This window comes from Magnolia sinica, chromosome 12 (genome assembly GCF_029962835.1).
Source record: "Magnolia sinica isolate HGM2019 chromosome 12, MsV1, whole genome shotgun sequence".
Lineage (NCBI taxonomy): Eukaryota > Viridiplantae > Streptophyta > Magnoliopsida > Magnoliales > Magnoliaceae > Magnolia > Magnolia sinica.
Window position 1 is genome coordinate 68,790,501 of NC_080584.1, and position 13,745 is coordinate 68,804,245.

General features: G+C 43.1%; 1 non-coding gene across 1 annotated transcript; it reads left to right on the plus strand.

The window, feature by feature from the left end:
• Positions 1-13,449: 13,449 nt before the first annotated feature.
• On the plus strand, positions 13,450-13,552 carry LOC131222024 (U6 spliceosomal RNA). The gene has a single exon (XR_009159733.1). It is a non-coding gene; the product is annotated as a U6 spliceosomal RNA (small nuclear RNA).
• The last annotated feature ends 193 nt before the right edge of the window (positions 13,553-13,745 follow it).

The window sequence follows — 13,745 nt, forward strand, 5'->3', positions numbered from 1 at the left end:
ATTATCTGCTGGTATTGTTCCTTCAGGTATGATCCATCACTTAAAAAAAGATTGTTGTGTAAGTTCCCAATATCAATAATTTTTATAATTTTACTGTCTTAGCTTAGACTAGAGAGCATTTTGGATGATGGTTGAGGGAAATGTAGGGTGGTGAGCACTTGCTCAATCCTGCCTTAGCTATCAGTAATTCTTTGGCAAGCTATTTGGAACAGATGGAATGATGGATGGTGAAGGGAAATGATGAGAGGATTGCCCAAATAGTGTGATTTTCAGCCTATTGTGGCCCATTGCAGTAAGACCGGCATAATCAATGGTTCGGCCCTCATACACTTGCCATATGTACTGGGAAGGAATTGCCTACTTCTTACGCGAACACAACAAATATTTATGTTTTTCTGTACTCAATCCAAATATTATTCATCTTGTGTGCTTTTTTCAGGTTACCTTGTTTCAGTAGATTCGTACATGAACTTTCAGGTAACACATTTGAGTTTTATCACTTTATAAGTTGTATTAGATTTTAGTTGTTTGTCCTAGCTACAGTAATATATGAAATAGTGACCAAAACCTCTTCATTTTATAGTATTATATGGGTATATCTAGTTTTGGATGTGCGTTGATTAGGCAATTAATTTTTTTTTTTAATTATTTTTTTTTAATTAATGAGAAACGCTGACGGCTAAAAACCCAACGGTTAAAACCGTCACCCTCAGCCGTCGGAAATGCTAACGGTTTTAGCCGTTGGAGATGCTGACGGTTTAAATCCGTCGACGAGCAATGCCCACACCCCCTTTCCCGACGAATCATTCGATGCCTTTTAGCCATCGGGGAAGGTCATTGCCGACGGTTTTTAGGACAATGCGGACGGCTAAAAATTACGACAATGACCTTGATGGTAGGGGATATCCTATACTAGAAATGGTACTCTCTGCCCTCTCTCAAGTGTCTCCGACCTGAAGAAGCCGATTATGTCCTGAAGGAAATTCATGAAGGGATATGTGATAATCATTTTAGGGGCTGAGCTCTCGCCCATATGGTCGTCAGACAAGGGTACTTTTGTCCAATCATTTAGAAGGACGCTAAGCAGTATACTAAGAGGTGAGATAAGAGTCAGAGGTTTGCGAATATTCCTCACCATCCTACTGAGGAACTAATTCCAATTATCGGGCCCTGGCCATTCGCCCAATGGGGGATCGACATCAACGGCCTATTACCCATGGGTAAGGGTTAGACTCGACACGCGATCGTGGTAGTCGACTACTTCACCAAGTGGGCTGAGGCCGAGCCTTTGACTAAGATTACTGAGAAAAAAATCATTGACTTTGTTTAGAGAATATCATTTGTCGGTTCGAGATTCCGCACACCATCATCTCGGATAATGGGAGATAGTTCGATAACGAAAAATTCTACACTATGTGTTAGAAGCTCGGCATTCATAACGCCTAATCATCACCTCGGCACCACCAAACTAACTGATAGGTTGGAAACAATCAATAAGATAATAAAAAACCACCTCAAGACCAAGCTCAAAGGGCGAAAGGTGCCTGGGTCGAGGAGCTTCCTTACGTGCTCTGGGCCTATACACTACCACTTGGATGCCCACCGAGGAGACTCCATTCTCTCTGGCCTTTAGAATAGAGGTCATCATCCTAGTCGAAGTGGGAGTCCCTACTGTGCGTGTGCAATCCTATAATGAAGCCCAGAATGCCGAACATATGGCTATAAGCCTTGATCTTCTCGAAGAAACGAGAGAGCAAGCCTAGCTTAGGACAACGACTTGGCAGCAACAAGTTGCTCGGTTCTACAACTCTAAAGTGAAAATCCAAAGATTCTGACCAGGAGACCTAGTGCTTCGCAAGACATTCCAGAACATTAAGGAGCCTGGGTCTGGGCCCCTAAGGCTAAACTGGGAAGGATCATACCAAGTAACAGGTACAGATCGACCTGGCACCTATCAACTTGAAGATTTAGAAGAGTGACTTTTGTCGCACCCGTGGAATGCCGAGCACCTAAAGATCTACTACCCGTAGTTTGCCAAGGCTATGGAACGAGAGAAACCGACCTATTAAGGTCAGTGATGATAGAACTACATGTAAATCTCCTAGAATTTTGCAATAAAGCCTCCTCTGCATGAGGAAATTTCATCTAAATTCTACTGTTATCTCTAGATACTCAGACTACCAAGGACCTCCTTCAATGTAGTGAAGGATGTCTCTCTAATAATCTGATCCTTAGAGAAGAGGTCAGACAATTAACTATAGTAACGAATGAACCGACATGCAATGAAGAGGTAGGATTGTCATTCATTCTTAGGACTTAGTGCTTTTAACGTACCTTAACTAATAGATTCAGCCCACTACCACATGCAATCATGCGGCCCTAAGGGTCTTATCTTACAAACACACAAATCTGAACAAGTTGAAGGTAAAAAAAACCTTTTCATTTAATCCAAAAAATATTACAAAATTTTTACAAAAGAAAAGGAAGAAACTTAATAAGCTTTGGGAGGAGGTTGCTCGACTTCAACCTCAGGCTGTGCTGGCTCCTCTAAGGCCTCATCGCTGAAGCGAGCATCCAAGTTCAGCTTGGGGTACAATCATTTGACGTCTTCAACGCAATGGTCATAGTCACAGTTGTAGACTACGTCCACTTTGTCGGCCCTTTCCTTCGAGGCTTTGTATTCTTCTATGCATGTAGTCTTGATCACTGGAATAACCATCTCAGACTCAGCTAGTTAAGCAGCCAATGTCACGTCGACATTAGCCAACCTAGCCGTTAAGCTCACCTTTACCCTCTCCAGGTCTGCCTTCAGCCCCATGGTGCTAGCCTTTACAGACGAGAGGTGCGCCTTCACCCCTCTCCAACTCAGCTCGTGCTGAGCCAAGGTGAGACTTCGTCCCCTCAAGCTTCACCATCACCAAGCCCTCCTTGTGTCGAGCCTCATCCAACTGGATCTTCAGTGCATCATGCTCCTCCCCAATGCGGTCCAGAACCCCCTATAGAGCCTCAGCCTTGGCCGCCTTCTTCTGAAGGCCCTCTCTAAGGGCCTCAACCTCGACAGTCTTCTCCTTGAGAACCGCCTCATCCTATTCTCACTTGTCGGCTACCTGTCTCACCTTCTTGTGGGTGGTCTACAACACATGGATGAGCTAAGAATAAAGGAAATAAGTTAGCGAAACGGAGCAAAAAGAACAAGAATGGCATAAGTGAAAATCTACACATTGTAGTAGAGCGTAACAATATCAGTGAGGAAGACATCCGGATGGGAATCTATCACGTTGACGATCTCGGCCTGTGGAACATGTTTCACTGCCGAGTCAGCCATGCGAGACATGTGATGACCAGGCGAGTATGACCTCGCCTCCTTGGTGGTCCGAGGGCTCAAAACCTCATCCCCTTCAGCACTAGCAGGGGCCGCCAAGGAGTCAGTCTTCTCGGCCGCTAAAGGCTCGACTCCCTTAACAGCACGGGTAGCCTTGTCTGCAACGGCGGCCTCAGCTTCTTCGGCCACATGGATGGCCTCAAAGTCGTCACCCACACGAACCTTAGGGGATGAAAGCCCCTCCTCCAGATCCAGATCTACCACCTCCACTGCACTTGGCCATGGAGGGGCAATCAGAGCGGGAGCCTCCCTCTCGCTAGCCGTGATTGAAGCCAGCTAGCCTTACTAGGGCTACTTGGCACTGACTCCCGACCTCACTTCTATAGTGGAGATGAGTATTTGTGCAATGGAAGGGACCATCACCTTCTTTTATGTGACGGTCTTCTTCCTGACCATCTCCTCCATAGGAGGAGAGCGCTCCCTCTTCCCCGACTTTGGGAGCTTGGCCATGCCAGCACGTCAAAATTCAAGTTAGCCGAATGATAGCATTGGATCCTGCAGTCTCTGGAAAATTGACAAGTTGTCGCTTACCGGAGGAAGCAGCGGTAGGAGTGTGAAGAGAGGTCGGTTATTGAGGAAGGGCTGACTGACATAGCCCAGATTGGTAGAGTAGGTCTGGGGTAATCAGGGTGTTCCAATGGTAAAAATTGTCCTTCAAAGCCTTCGCCTTGTCCACTTGTGTATGCTGTAGGTCAGACAGCTCAAGCTGACCCTATGGGAAGACTACAAAAATAATCAAATGGTGAGAACATTACAAGGCAAGAAAATTTTTGAAAGGAAATGTAAATTCAACTCCTCAGTAATACCCGACCTGGAGTGGCAAACTTAGTGGGGACCCGAACTTGCAGACGAGTCAGCTCTGCAGCAGGCGTCTCCTACTCTCCCGACGCCCAGAACTACTTATTCTTCCAATTCTTGGACGTCGGGAGATTGATTATGAGGCCTCGGCCTCGGTTCACCCATGCTGAAAAGTAGTACCATCTCAGTTGCAAGGGATTGACCTTGACCTGGTACAAATACATAAACTCCTCGGTTGCCAGGTCATTGTTCCTGAGGTGAAACCAAAGGATGTACGTTCCCAAAAGTGCCCTCCACGCGTTCGGGATGAACTGACCTGAAGCCAACCTCATACGAGAAATCTTCACCCTCACGAATAGATGACGGAGTCAGAGTCCGCATTGAAGAGCAACGACAAAAAATGGCCACTTCCCCATTAGTTGGGTCCTCGGGGACCTCATAGGGAGTAGGAATTGGAAGGCGCACAGAGTCCGGAATTTGGAACTCTGATCAGATCCCGACCAGGGCCGCTTCCTTTAAATTCAACCCCTAGGGCCGACATCAACTGGCTGCTCAGCCGAGGTCTGAGCAGCCGCCCGTCCAGCGAAGTCAGAAACCACTTCTCAGTTAAATCCCAACGGGACCGGAGAAGGTGGCTCCGAAGCAACCCTAGATCAGGAATTGATGCTTACCCGGTCTGAATCGCCTTCAAAGGCGTAAATCTCGCACCCTTTGCCCAACATATCGGGTAGAGGAGAGGAAAAAGATAGAAAAATGAGGGAGAGAGCAAGGGCAACAGTGGCCGGGAGAGGGAGAAGAACTCATCGGAAATTGCCAACTCTGGGAGCTCTGAGGTAGCGATGGTAAGGACGAAATGCAAATAGCCAAGATGCCTGCAGGGTCTCCCGCTTTTATAAGCCCCCTCGGCTGTAAACATTAATGGCCTGCATTAAATGTTGTAGTCAAAGAGACTCCTCTGCGCCCACCACTTTACATGCGATAGCTTCCCATTCACCTTCTTGATCCGACTCCCCGGGCAGTCCCACGTGTCCGCACCACATAGTGCAGAAGCTGAAAAACTATCACGACAGCGTACGACGCCTCAATCATGCCAGGGCATCATTGTGAATTTTTCTTGATTCTTGCACCTTCCGTCCACTAACAGTTAAAGCGAGGTAGCCTGTCTGCCTAACCTAATCTCATCGACTTATTTCTCGAGATCGTGTTGTGAACTCAGAAGTAGGGGGCTTCTGTTATGGGTGAAAACGATCTAACCGCTTATAAGGTCAGCTCGGACTCACGAAGACGTGCTTCTGAAGTTAAGAAGCAAGATCAGGACTAATTGCAACCAAGAAGCTCAACGACCTCCAGATCAATTTGAGAAACAGCGGAAGCCACACTCTCAGGTCAAGGTCACGACACCATACATTCTTGATCTCCTACCATTCCCCGAGGAATGCCCAAATTTATACAATCAACTCAATTAGTCGAAAACTTGGCTCATTGAGGCCTTGACAGACGACCATGAGGCTAATATCAAGAGGTCATCCAGAACGACAATCTTTGCTAAAGAGACGAACCTGTCCTCCAAGCCTAAACGTGGACAGACCAAGGAACTGGTTAGCCAACTAGTGGAGATCAGCCCGAAATTCCACCTTGAAGCTAACCATGGAGGTCAACTCGACTGACCGAAGGCCCGACTCAGCTCTGCCACGACCGCTCATCACGTGATTTCAGAATCGACCACTTTAACACCTATCACCCCCACAGATTCCTTGTAACGGTTGAGAAACATACGCACAGATTGCGCCCGTGATCGAGAACCGTTTCTAATCCCAATAATACCCCTCTGTACTATAAATAGGGGACCCATCTATACTAAAAGGTGCGCAGAATCTCTCATTTAAAACCCTCCAATACTATCAGACCTAGACCCATAGCCACTTTGGCATCGGAGGGTCCTCTGCTCTAGCTAGGGTCTCCTTTATCTTCTTCCCGTGCAGATACTCGAAGGTCTAAAAAGGGTGGATCAAATTTTTGCATCAACACTATATATTGAAAAACTAACGGATTTTTATAGCAAAATTCCTCACAAATTAGGATTTTACTAAATAATGCCTTTACGAGACAAAATGTTAGAAAAGTTCTTTTTTCATCAATAAAATTACAATAATGCCCACCATATACTTTTTTCTTTAAAAGATGTAAAGTGGTAGGATCACATGATATTTTTTTGATACCTATCTTATCCAATAAATTTAATTTTCCATGATGTTAAGAAGAACAAAAAAAAAACTTAGTCAATCTAAATGTAAGATAAGCCATGCCATAAAAAGTAACATACAATATCTAGAAACATCAAAATCGAAGTATAACCCCATCCAGTGATATGATGTTTGGGATTTTTACTGCGGAATCACACAGATCTAGATCTAAGATAGCAATCCAATAACGTCAAGCAATCATAAGAGAATACAAAGTTTTAACATGGAAAACCCTTACGGGAAAAAACCACGGCACAAAGCGACATAAATCCACTATGAAATAGAAATTACATGAGAGAGGACTTACCCGATTTGAACAACCTCTCTCACCCTTGCTACACCCTTTGATAACCCTAGAACCCTTTAGGAACCCTTGAAAAACTTTTAGAAAGCTTTAGAATACCTTAGAATAGCCCTAGGGACCCCTATTTATAGTTTAGAAAACTCCAATTACGCACCTAGTCTGAAAAAATTCAGAAACCGCCTCAAATTTACGCAGTCCGCGCAGGATCTGGTTAACCTCGACTGGTCGAGGGACCCCCTCGACTGGTTGAGCTATACCCTCAACTGGTCGGGCAGCCTGGGCACCAAAAATAATAGCACGCTGGACTTTGAGTCAAGCAGTGCTCGACTGGTAGAGCGGCTCACTTGACCGGTCGAGCCCAGATTAAAGGCATCTGACAACAATCTCCACCATGCATTCAGTCTTCAACTATGTAGCTCCTTAATCTCCTCTCTTATCTTTGTATTGCATCATAGCTTTAATCAACGCTTCTCGTGCATACTCTATCCTTCTTTTACGCCATCGCTAAGCCTAAAGAAGTTACACAGAACTTGAACTTATCTATAGGAATGACCTTGGTGAGCATGTCTGCTGGATTCATGCTAGTGTGAATCTTTTCCAGTGTGATGCCTACTTCCTCAAGCACCTTTTGAATAAAGTGGTGACGAACATCAATGTGTTTAGTACGTGAGTGATAAATAGAATTTTTAGCTAAATTGATAGCGCTCTCGCTATCATAGTTAACCGGTACAGCCTCCTGCTGAAGTCCCAACTGATTTATCATGCCTCTGAGCCAAACACCTTTAAACGCTTCCGTCACTGCTATATATTATGCTTCAATCGTGGAAAGAGCCTCAACGGATTGAAGCTTCGACATCCAACTAAATGTTCCACCCGTTAGTACAAACGAGTATCCTGAAGTAGACTTCATGGAATCTATACTACTTGCGTAGTTAGAATCCACATACCCTACCAACTTTGTCCTTGTCTTTTCAAAAGTTAAAACGTAGTCTTTCATACCTCAAATGTATCGAAATAGCCATTTCACCGCTTCCTAATGTTACTTACAGGGTTTGACATGTATCTGCTCACAACATCGACAACCTGTGAAATATCCGGTCTCATACAGACCATGACATATATTAAACTGCCAACCGCATTCGAATAGGGCACATGAGACATAACCTGCTTTTCCTCATTGGATTTAGGGCATTGTTATGAGGAAAGCTTGAAGTGAGCCACGTGGGAACGCTCACCGGCTTTGCCTAATCTATCCCATACTTAATTAATACCTTTTCAAGGTATTCTACCTGTGATAACCAAAGCCTGTTCCTTTTCCTGTCTCTATGAATATCTATGCCGAGAACCCTCTTTGTAGTCCCTAGATCTTTTGTCTCGAATGTCCCTGATAACTGAGTCTTCAATATTTTGATTTTAGACATATCATGACAAGCGATCAATATATCATCAACATACAGTACTAAGATGATAAATTTTTTATCACTCAGTGTCTTGTAATAGACACAGTGATCGTATTCACTTCGAGTAAATCTCTGACTCACCATGAAAGAATCAAATTTTTTATACCACTGCCTAAGCGACTGTTTCAGGCCGTACAACAACCTCATTAACCTACAAACCTTTTTCTTTGCCCCTTTAACTTCGTAGCCGTCTATTTGCTTCATGTAGATTTGCTCTTCCAATTCCCCGTGTAAGAATGCAGTCTTCACATTCATCTGTTCTAGCTCGAGATCATATTGGGCAACCAGCGCCAACACGAATTTGATAGATACCTGCTTAACCATCAGCGCGAATATCTCTGTGAAGTCGATTCCTTCTATCTGAGCGTAATCCTTTGCTGCCAACCTTGCTTTGTATTTATCCTATTTCCTTTTGAATAACCACTTGCATCTGATCGCTTTTCGGCTCACGGGAAGCTCCACAAGCTCTCATGTGTGATTTTTGTGCAACAAGTCCATCTCATTGTCCATAGCCGCCTTCTACTTATTTGCCCCAAGCTCATTAAGAGCCTCCTGAATAGTAGACGAGTCTCCCTCATCTATAATGAGGGCATATGCAATATTAGAGTCGTCCTTGTATCTTGCCGGTAACCTACGATCACACGGTAGATTCTTTCTCACAGGTGGCTACTCCACCTGATCCTGTACCTCTGTCTTCGTATCTGTCTCTGCCTGAGTATTATCTGTGTCAATCTGGACGTCTATGATCACCCTTTCTGGTTTCTCTTGCTCCTTTTGATCATTCTTGCGAAATAGGGAGTTTTCATCGAATCTGACGTCACGACTAGTGATGACTTTACGTGTGGTCTTGTCGAATAACCTATAACCTTTTACACCAATGTCATAGCCAATAAAGATGTACTTTTTGGCTCTATGGTATAGCTTATCCCTCTCAATTGACGGTACATGAGAGTAAGCTTTACAACCAAATATGTGTAAATTTGAGTAGTCGATTTTCTGACCGCTCCATACTTTCCCTCTGAAATTTTATATTTAATTACCGTTGAAGGAGATCAGTTCACCAAATAACAAGCCGTGTTAACGGCCTCTGTCTATAAGTCCTTGCCCAACGCAGCATTACTTAACATGCATGTGGCCCTCTCCAGGAAAGTCTGATTCATTCGCTCAACTACACCATTTTACTCAGGCGTGTGGCGCACTGTGTTATGCCTGATGATCTCTTCATCCTTGCAATACTCATTAAACTCAGTAGAAGTAAATTTTCCACTATTGTCAGTCTTTAAAACCTTTATTTTTCGTCCTGACTGTTTTTCCACCATTGCCTGCCATTGTTTGAATATGGTAAAAACTTCGAATTTACGTTTTATGAAGTAAACCCAAACTTTTCTGGAGTAGTCGTTAATGAAAGAAACAAACTATGATGACCCCCAATGGAAACTTCTGGCGATGACCCCTATACGTCGGAGTGCACATAATCAAGCACTCCCTTATAAACATGTTTTCCAAATTTAAAAGACAATCTAGATTGTTTACCATATATACAATACACGCATATATCTAAATCAGAATTTTTAAAAGCTGGAATTAAACATCAATCAGAAAGTACTTTCATGCCCCGCTTGCTCATGTGGCCCAGACGAGCATGCCACATGCGTAAAGACATGGAGTCTACAATAGCTGCTGCCGCTCCACCTGCTGAAGTGCTCCCAATCAACTTGTAAAGGTTTCTGTGCCTCTGCACTCTCATAACCACGAGTGCCCCTTTTGAAACTTTAAGGACACCATCAATACCGGTGAACTTGTACCCTATAGCCTCGAGTGCACCGAGAGAAATCAGACTTTTCTTCATATCAGGAACGTACCTGACGTCAGTCAAGGTATGCTCCGTCCTATCAAATATCTTGATGCTCACCGTACCAATAGCCACAACATTATAGGCATTGTCATTGCCCATAAAAACCTGTCCACCATCGCATTCCATGTAACTGGTAAACCAACTTCGATGAGGAGTCATGTGATAAGATGCTCCTGTGTCAAGTATCCACTCGTCTTTATGATTATCGTGTAAGTGATCAATTATGGAAACAGACAGAACATCATCACCACTTGATTCTTCATTAGATGTGACCACATTGGCCTCCTTGGAGAAGCCGCTGAATTTTCTTTCTTTGTTTTATGATTTCTACAATCCTTCTTCATGTGTCTAGACAACCTATCTAACACTTTAATTTTCTTTTGCCCTTGCCCTTGGATTTGGATCTAGGTCTTGAAGACCCTGTACCTCGCTCAGAATCTGTCCTTCGTAATTAGTGCATCGGAAGATGCCTCCATATCACCGTTTAGCTTTCTCATAGCCTTCCCTTGAAAGGCTGAGATAACAGTGTCAACACTTAGGGTTTTATTTGTGGTGCACATCGTGTCCCTAAAAGACTCAGATGATAGAGGAAGAGAATTCAATAATATACATGCATGTTCCTCATCTTTGACCACTTCCTCCATATCCAACAATTTACATATCAATTTATTAAAGTTGCTGATATGGGCTTCTAGATCTCCACCCTCTGCCATCTTGAAGGTATATAACACTGTAGTTTCAAGTGTAAGCGATTTTCAGAGGACTTCTTTGCATAGATGTTCTCTAACTTCGCCCACAAACTAGTTGGAGTTTTCTCCCTCAAAACATTATACAGAACCTCATCCATGAGACATAAACGGATAGAGGATAAAGCATTACTATCAAGGTTTTCCCATTCATCAACTTTCATGGTAAATTTTTGCTCCTCAAGAGCCTTAATCTCGCCTTGCTTGGTTAATAGATTAATCATCTTAATATTCCATAACTCAAAATTATTTTTACCTGAGTACTTCTCAATATCAAACTTGCCATTTCCCATTACTAATCTTGCAGATTCAGATCTGTGCCCCAACGATTGCTCTGATACCACTTGTTGGGGATTTTAGCTGCGGAATCACACAGATCTAGATGTAGGATAGCAATCCAATAACGTCAAGCAATCACAAGAGAACACAAAATTTTAACATGGAAAACCCTTACGGGAAAAAACCACGGCACAAAGCGACAAAAATCCACTATGAAATAGAAATTACAAGAGAGAGGACTTACTTGATTCGAACAACCTCGAATCTCACCCTTGCTACACCCTTTGATAACCCTAGAACCCTTTTAGGAACCCTTGAAAAACTTTTAGAAAGCTTTAGAATACATTAGAATAGCCCTAGGGACTCCTATTTATAGTTTAGGAAACTCCACTTACGCACCTAGTCCAGAAAAGTCCGGAAATCGCATCAAATTTACGCAGTCCGTGCAGGATCTGCATACCCTCGACTGGTCGAGTCATACCCTCGACTGGTCGAGCAGACCAGACACCAAAAATAATAGCACGCTTGACTTTGAGTCGAGCAATGCTCGACTGGTTGAGCGGCTCACTCGATCGGTCGAGCCCAGATTAAAGGCATTTGACAACATATGAGACAAATGATTGGTTGTTAGTGCCATTATCATGGTTGGATGAACACGTTTGACAGGCATACACATTCTATGTGGGCCTCAAAAATTTTTGGCTTCATTACTTTGTAAAAAAAAAAAAAAAAGAGAAGATACGATGGTACTTTGGTAACTTCGTTTCTCAAAAAAAAAAAGAGGTCCTTTCTCAAAAAGCACTTTCAAGTGTTGTGATTGGTTGGAAATTCTTTGGTAAAATTGGGATATATGATTATTTTCCAAAAAATAAAAATAAAATCCCAAGAGGAAACGCACCCGAAATATTCGAGAAAAGAGAGGAAAAGATAGGTATGCAGCGCGGTCAGACTGTGAGAATACCTAATAGTTTGCTGATTCATTCATTGATTCTGTTTTAGACTTTTAGTAGACTTTTAACATACAGAGCTCTCTCCGCGAAACACGTTTGCAGGGTAGCATACTAATGGATTTTTCCATCTATTAGGCCCTATAATGGACCGGCTTTGAGTCAAAAATACACCAAATCATTCGTTGTTATTATCCATGCCCTTCTGTTGGGACGCGGATTTCCTGCGAAAGCTTTTCGCAGGAAGTTCCTGCTCTGGGAACGCAGATGGGGTCCACCGTAATGTTTGTTGGGAATCCACTCCGTCCATCCGTTTTGTGAGATAATTTTAGAAGATTATACCAAAATTGGATAGGATCCAAGACTTAAGTGGGCCGTACTAAAAGAAAAAGTATTTAGGGAAATTCCTACCGTTGAAACCTCCCTGGGTTCGGCAGTGATGTTTACATGCCATCCACACCGTTAATAACATCATTCCTACTGGGATGAACTGAAAACACAAATATTATCATGATTCAAAACTTCTGTGGCCCCACAAATATTTCAACTGTGGACGTTTAATTATCACGTTTTCGGCGCACTTGAGCAGTGGATACGATTCATCTTTGGCCTCATGTACTAAAATGAACTCACAAAATGGATGGACGGTGAGGATTTCTCATAAACATCCAAGTGGGCCCCACGTGCGTTCCCAGCGCAGGAACTTCCTGCGAAAGGCTTTCGCAGGAAATCCGCGTTTGGAGATCTCAACCATCCGACCAAACGTAAATGCATTCCTACAACATCCTATCCAAACAACTGGATCTTTACGCCTTGAAAATGGCATTAGCTTGTGCTTGCCTACCTTGTGGAAGATTCCACCAGGAATGTTCCAAGAACGCGGAGCTGACTGTTTAGAAGAAGAATTTTATTAGACGATTTTGCACGCTTTACTTAGGTTTTAAGTCGTGATAGGTGCCACCCATGGTTTGATAATCTAGACCATTAATACGCTGCAGTGTATGGACCACTGCAAAATAATAAAATAATAATAATTAGTTAATATATATATATATATATATATATATGAACCTTCGTTATCATCCCTACCTATTGAATTGCGTCCTAAAGATAAACCATTAAGAAGATGCGTATTGTAAGGGTCTGCACTCAATTGAAAGAATGTCCGAGGATTACTGGCTAGGATCTTTCAGTTCGAGGGATTTTTTGTGTCATAGTACTCCATCTACCTAGTCCTTCCTGCCAACATGCCAACTGCAGGAAACTCGTGCCATGGAAATACCTTGAAGATCACCTGTTACAAACTTAAACTGTCCAAACTTTACGGCCCGGATTAGATTAGGGTTGATTCAATATCGTACCTAACTAATTAGTGGACATTTAGGGTTGAAATGAAAAGTAGCAAACGGTTCAAATTCAAGACAATCGCTCAGTTGTCTGTATTTGGAGACATCTGATGAAATTGAAATGGCACAAAGAACATTAGCACAGCTCCTGTGCAAGGATGAGATGCGCAAACCAAGAAATCGTTGGTTGATGACGCGTGCCTGTGACAAACTAGACATGCTATATGAAATACCTACCCGAATAGTTAAAACCACAGTTTGGCTATAAATCACTGGTTAGGTCGGAATTTCTCAACAAACTCTCTCTCTCTCTCAGCCGTTTGGATATATCCACTACAGGCCGAGAGAAAACTGTCAATTATTCAGAATTTCATCACACATCTAC